Below are 6,500 nucleotides of genomic sequence, written 5' to 3'. Positions count from 1 at the left end.
AAGACGAAGACGAGACCCTCCTTGTCACAGAAATAGTTTGGAACGATGCGCCGCTCCACCTGAAGGAATTATGACCATCATTTCAAATACGTGACCTTCTCCCCCTGGCCAGCTGCTGACCATCTCCTTATACCAGTGTCCTGACAGGCGCCCATACAGTGAACAGCCCCGCCAGACAGAAACCTCGATTAGAGTAAATGTTTTCTTGTACCAATGTTGCCAGATAGTTGTACTCAGCCTTTTATATTTACCAACTTCCGACCCCAAAACTGTCTCGTGGGGCTCAATAACACTAGATTCATTTATATCTATCATTAAAATAGTGAATTCCTGATGTTTCTTGGCAATAGTTAGGTGTATAAAAACGGTAAATACTATGCTCTGAGTACGATAATCTGGCAACGATTCTCCCTACCTTCTTCCACTTCCCGTCCGCCTCCAGCTGGTCCATGTAAGGCTCCAGCTTGTCCTTGTAGGAAGGCACGGTCTGTAGGAACTCATGGCGCATCACGATGATCACGAAGCCTCCTGGAGTGCCGGAGAGGAGGAAATCAGTTAATGATTGGGGCATACGCTAGGGGGCGCGTCGTCTAGCCCACCCTAGGGAGACCGCCTCAAGGTTTATTCCAGGCAAATCTGAAGTCTCTATGTAGGCTCTTTCCCATCCTAAACGGCGCCTAAGTTCGCCTGTTTGAAAAGCCTCTCGTAAAAGTTGCTGGGATTACTATGAACTGTTTTGCGATCCTATAGTAGGAGTAGGTAGGAAGACACCTACCGAACGGGCGTGACCTACTCCCGGTGAGGATATATGGGAAGCGAGGAGGGTGCTGAAGCCCTTCAAAGACCCTTCCCATGTCCTCACTAACCGTTTCCCTTTTGTCTCATCAACACCAGAGAGCAGTTCAGCATGCTCTCTAATGACAGTTCCTCTCTCTTTCTACACCACACTACATTCACACAACACACACACCTTTTTCCAAAATTCAAAATTCAAAATGGCGAAAAATAACAATGCCTCGGAGTCCCCACCTGGGGGGGGACCATAAATTCCCCTTCTGGCTGCCGACTTGAGAGGTGTCCTGATAACTCCTCGAACCTCCTCCTTATCAATTTCTGCAACATTCGCGGTCTTCGCTCTAATTTTCATTATGTGGACCATCATCTCTCCTCCTCTAAACCTCACCTTCTCTTCCTCACCGAAACACAGGTTTCTGAGGCTACTGACAGCAACCTCTACTCTGTTCCCTCCTACTATCTCTATCCTAAATTTTAATCCAAAGCTGGATGTTGCGCCTACGTGCGCAACGACATCACTTGCTCTCGTGCCCACGACCTTGACTCTTCTGAATTTTCCACCATCTGGCTAAGACTTCATTGTCATTCTATTACTAAATACATATGTGCTGTTCATCTCTCACCTAACTCTACTAACTATGTAAAATTCTTTGACTATTTGAATTCTAAAGTGGAGCACATCTTGACTCACTCTCCCTTCGCTGAAATCTCCATCATGGGTGATTTGAATGTTCACCACCAGCTTTGGCTCTCATCCTCTTTCACAGACCAGCCTGGTGAACAAGCCTCCAACTTTGCTCTCCTCAACGACCTAGAGCAGTTGGTACAGCACCCTACACGTATTCCCGACCGTTTTGGAGACAGGCCCAACATTCTAGACCTCTTCCTTACCTCTAATCCTTTTGCTTACTCTGTCAAACTGTTCTCTCCGTTGGGTTCCTCCGACCATAACCTTATTTTTGTTTCCTGTCCTATCGCTCCTGTACATCCTCTGGACCCACCGAAGAGGCGATGCTTCTAGCATTTTGCTTCAGCTCGGTGGGACGACCTTGTTATGGTAATTGTAGTATATCAATGGAAAAAAAAAAACACGACAGATAGATCACGCCACCTTGTAGGAATGTCAGCTGTCAGTGTTTACCATCTCAGTTTGTATACAAAGCATTTCATCAAGCTTAGAGGTCACCTTGACATACGTGACCAATTGTAACTTCATTATTTTCCACTCTGTAACTCGTCACTCCTTCGAGAGAGCTCGCACGACACACACCTAGCGTCTCGTCTCTCTCACCCACGCTACGCTGTATCTTAGGGTAAGAATATATTTCTTCTATGACAGCAAGAGTTTCCCTTCACGCCCGCAAGTCCCCGCAACCAAGCGTTACACCGTTACAACCTGAGGATGTACTTTTCTGATTTCCCGTGGAATGATTACCGCCTCCAGGAGAGATACCCCTCTGTGTGTGCCCAGCGCATCTCAGAGGTGATTGTCTCTGGAATGGAGGCATACATTCCACGTTCTTTTTTTACTCCTCATACTAAAAATCCTTGGTTTAATCGTGCTTGTTCTCGTGCTATTAAAGATAGAGAGGCAGCTCACAAAAAGTTCCAGAGCCTTCGTACTCCCGGTAACTATGGCTAACCAAAACTGCTTTAATCAATAGAACATGTCAACACCTTGCTTCTTCTAATTCTTCTCGTGACTTCTGGCATCTAGCCAAAAATGTCTCCTCCAATTTCACTTCTTACTCTTTCCCTCTTTTCCTTAACCCTGACGGCAGCACTGCCGTCTCATCTGTCTCTAAGGCTCAAACTTTCTGTAAGAACTCCATCCTGGACGATTCTGGGCATATTCCTCCTACTCACCCCCCCTCTGACTCCTTTATGCCCGTTATTAAGATTCTTCCAAATGATGTTTTCTATGCCCTCTCTGGCCTCAACTCTCAGAAGGATTATGGACCTGATGGAGTCTCTTATTGTCCTTAAAAACTATGCTTCCGTGCTGACACCCTGCCTGGTCAAACTCTTTCGTCTCTGCCTATCAATATCTACCTATCCTTCCTGTTGGAAGTATGCCTTTGTACAGCCTGTGCCTAAGAAGGGTGACCGTTCCAATCCCTCAAACTACCGCCCTATAGCTTTACTTTCATGTATATCTAAAGGTTTTGAATCAATCCTTAACCGGAAGATTCAAAAGCACCTATCCACTTCCAACCTTCTATCTGATCGCCAGTATGGGTTCCGCAATGGGCGTTCTACTGGCGATCTTCTTGCTTTCTTAACTGACTCTTGGTCATCCTCTTTTAGCCATTTCGGTGAAACTTTCTCAGTTGCGCTAGACATATCGAAAGCCTTCGATAGAGTCTGGCACAAGTCTTTGCTTTCTAAACTGCCCTCTTTCAGATTCTGTCCCTCTCTTTGTTCCTTTATCTCCAGTTTCCTTTCCGGCCGTTGTATCTCTGCGGTGGTAGACGGTCACTGTTCTTCCCCTAAACCTATCAACAGTTGTGTTCCACAGGGCTCTGTCCTATCAGCCACTCTTCTTGTTATTCATCAGGGATCTTCTTTCAATAACAAACTGTCCTGCCCACTCATACGCCGACGACTCCACTCTGCATTATTCAACTTCTTTCAATAGAAGCCCATCCCAACAGGAAGTACACGACTCCAGACTGGAGGCTGCAGAACGCTTAACCTCACACCTTGCAATCATTTCCGATTGGGGTAGAAGAAACCTTGTGTCCTTCAATGCCTCAAAAACTCAATTTCCCCACCTATCAACTCGACACAATCTTCCAAACACCTATCCGCTATTCTTCAACAACACTCAGCTGTCACCTTCTTCAACACTAAATATCCTCGGTCTATTCTTAACTCAAAATCTCAACTGGAAACTTCATATTTCCACTCTCGCTAAATCAGCTTCCTCGAGGTTGGGCGTTCTGTATCGTCTCATCCAGTTCTTCTCCCCCGCACAGTTGCTGTCCATATACAGGGGTCTTGTCCGCCCTCGTATGGAGTATGCATCTCACTTGTGGGGGGGAGGGTGCTCCACTCACACCTTTTCTGGAGAGCGTGAAGTCTAAGGCTCTTCGTCTCATCAGCTCTCCTCTTCCAACTGATAGTTTTCTACCTCTTAAATTCCGTCGCGATGTTGCCTCTCTTTTTATCTTCTATCGCTATTTTCACGCTGACTGCTCTTCTGAACTTGCTAACTGAATGCCCCCTTCCCTCCCGCGGCCCTGCTGCACACGACTTTCTACTCATGTTCATCCCTATACTGTCCAAACCCCTTGTGCAAGATTTAACCAGCATCTTCACTCTTTCATCCCTCACGCTGGTAAACTCTGGAACAATCTTCCTTCATCTGTATTTCCTCCTACTTACAACTTGAACTCTTTCAAGAGGAGGGTATCAGGACACCTCTCCTCCCGAAATTGACCTCTCTTTCGGCCACCTCTTTTGATTTTCTTTTTCTCAGGAGCAGCGAGTAGCGGGCTTTTTTTTGTATTATTGTTTTTTTTTGTGCCATTGAGGTGTCTCCTTTTCTGTAAAAACACTTTCACACTCACACTCACTCACGAACGCACGCACGCACGCACGCACGCAGGCACGCAGGCTCACTTACTCACTCACCGTTCTTTGCGACGCGCACAACGTCGTCGAGGCCACTGTGTGAGATGTGACCTTCGCCCATACCGCCCGAGGTGACCACCAGGTCGTATGTGTCTGAGAGAGAGAGAGAGAGAGAGAGAGAGAGAGAGAGAGAGAGAGAGAGAGAGAGAGATGTAAAAGAAAAATACGTATATTAATCTTTACATATGAAACAACAATAACAATAATTCCACTCACACAACTCTCCTGGACAGAGTGGAGTCTAAGGCTCTTCGTCTCATCAGTTCTCCTCCTCTTACTGACAACCTTCTACCTCTTAATTAAATTCCGCCGCTATGTTGCCTCTTTTTCTATCTTTTATCGATATCTTCATGATGACTGCTCTTCTGAACTTGCAAACTGCATGCCTCCCTCCCTCCCGCGGTCCCGCTGCACACGACTTTCTACTCATGGTCATCCCTATACTATCCAAAACCCTTATGCAAGAGGTAAACTCTGGAACAACCTTCCTTCGTCTGTATTTCCCCCTGTCTATGACTTGACATATTTCAAGAAGTGTATCAAGACACCTCTCCTCTCGAAATTGACCTCTCTTTTGGCTACTCTTTACTTTTATCTTTTATGGGAGCGGCGAGTAGCGGGCTTTTTTTTGTGTGTACTCTTTTTGTTGCCCTTGAGCCGTGTCCTTTGATGTAAAAAAACAAATCACTAATACCTTTGGGCACGGTGGAGTGTCCGCTGCCGATAAACTCCAGGAAGTCGTTGGTATAGATGCCAGTCTCCCGCTGCTTAATCATGCCCTCCGAAGGGTCCACAGCGTCTATGTGCCTGTGGGAGTGGCTGTAGTAGTTGTAGTAATAGCAGTAGTAGTAGCAGAAGTTATAGCAGTAGTAGTAGTTGTTGGTAATCAGTAAATTTACCCTACCCAACAGTTAGGTCACTCGCAAAGTGAATAACACACCCGTCAGACAATCCCAAAGAAACAAGTGCTTACCAGCTATTAGGTGGTGAAGGTATCCAACAAGCACCTCCAGACAGCCGAACAAATAATAATCGTAACGGATCCGTGTAGTAAAATCTATCTGTCTCAAATAACTGCTGGGGGCACTTAGCTGAGAAGCGGGTTTCAAAAGATATTGTTGTCTCTGAAGTCTCGTTGCCGGGTGTAGTATCCATCAGTCAGGTAATAGAAGGCACACTGCGTCCGAGTTAATGGGTGGGTGCAGTGCCTTGGTCTTTACTTTGTGAAGGCCGGTGGTGGAGTGAGCGAAAACCAACCACGTGGGTCTGAAGCGATGTTTTGAATTTCTCGCGCCAGATGGCGTGGCTTTCCTCTCTGTTTCCATCGATTAAATTATCCTTGCTCTTTACAGCAAGGACAATTAGTTATTATTTCATGAAAGGAAACACTTCACTATTGTTATTCCTTTCATGGTAAATGTGGTTAGTCTTCAGGCAGTGAATAAGTTGATTCTGTCTCGGTTTGGGAGCCGATGACCGAAGTATTTAAGTACCATCGAAGGCTTATTTGAGCTCAGGCGATACTCATATTTGGCTTGAACTCTCGGCCCGAGACTAGTTCCATAAGGGAAATAGTTAATTTGTCTAATCCGCCGGTTAACTGGCCTAATTCCTAACATAGTATAGTCTATCGATTTTAACTTGAGCCCTTGAGCGCGACACAAGGATTCCCCACGAGACCGCGCTGGTGCCACATCACTCCATTACTCTCCTCAGAGAGGGTGGCTACCTCACTCACTCTCTCTCTCTCTCTCTCTCTCTCTCTCTCTCTCTCTCTCTCTCTCTCTCTCTCTCTCTCTCTCTATCTGCATGGCTGCGCAGGGCGCGAGTGTGAGAACTACTTCATTTGTCAATTGTGGCGTAACGCTGAATGGTGCGGCCTGGCGCCTGTTGCAAAGGTCCGTCAGGCGGCAACGTTGCATGACCCACGTTGCCAAGTGATATGGAAGGTTTACTGAGTCGTTGTCTTTCCCTCTAATCCCAAGCCATTCATAACACCACGCAGTCGTATTATGAATATATATATATTTTTTTTAAATGTGACCATCGTATTGGAACTCACAAAATGA

The 6,500-nt window shown here is 46.1% G+C and overlaps 1 long non-coding RNA gene across 1 annotated transcript; it reads right to left on the bottom strand.

Annotated features, from left to right (window-relative positions):
• Positions 1 to 410: 410 nt before the first annotated feature.
• LOC127002651 (uncharacterized) lies at positions 411 to 5,219 on the bottom strand. The gene is made up of 3 exons (XR_007756370.1): positions 5,126 to 5,219; positions 4,432 to 4,524; positions 411 to 528 (listed from the first exon to the last, which is right to left on the bottom strand). It is a non-coding gene; the product is annotated as an uncharacterized LOC127002651 (long non-coding RNA).
• Positions 5,220 to 6,500: the final 1,281 nt, after the last annotated feature.

The sequence above is a fragment of the Eriocheir sinensis genome, chromosome 23 (assembly GCF_024679095.1).
Source record: "Eriocheir sinensis breed Jianghai 21 chromosome 23, ASM2467909v1, whole genome shotgun sequence".
In the NCBI taxonomy this organism is placed as follows: domain Eukaryota; kingdom Metazoa; phylum Arthropoda; class Malacostraca; order Decapoda; family Varunidae; genus Eriocheir; species Eriocheir sinensis.
Note: the sequence above shows the minus strand (reverse complement) of the source record. Positions and strands in the feature narration are given on the sequence as shown.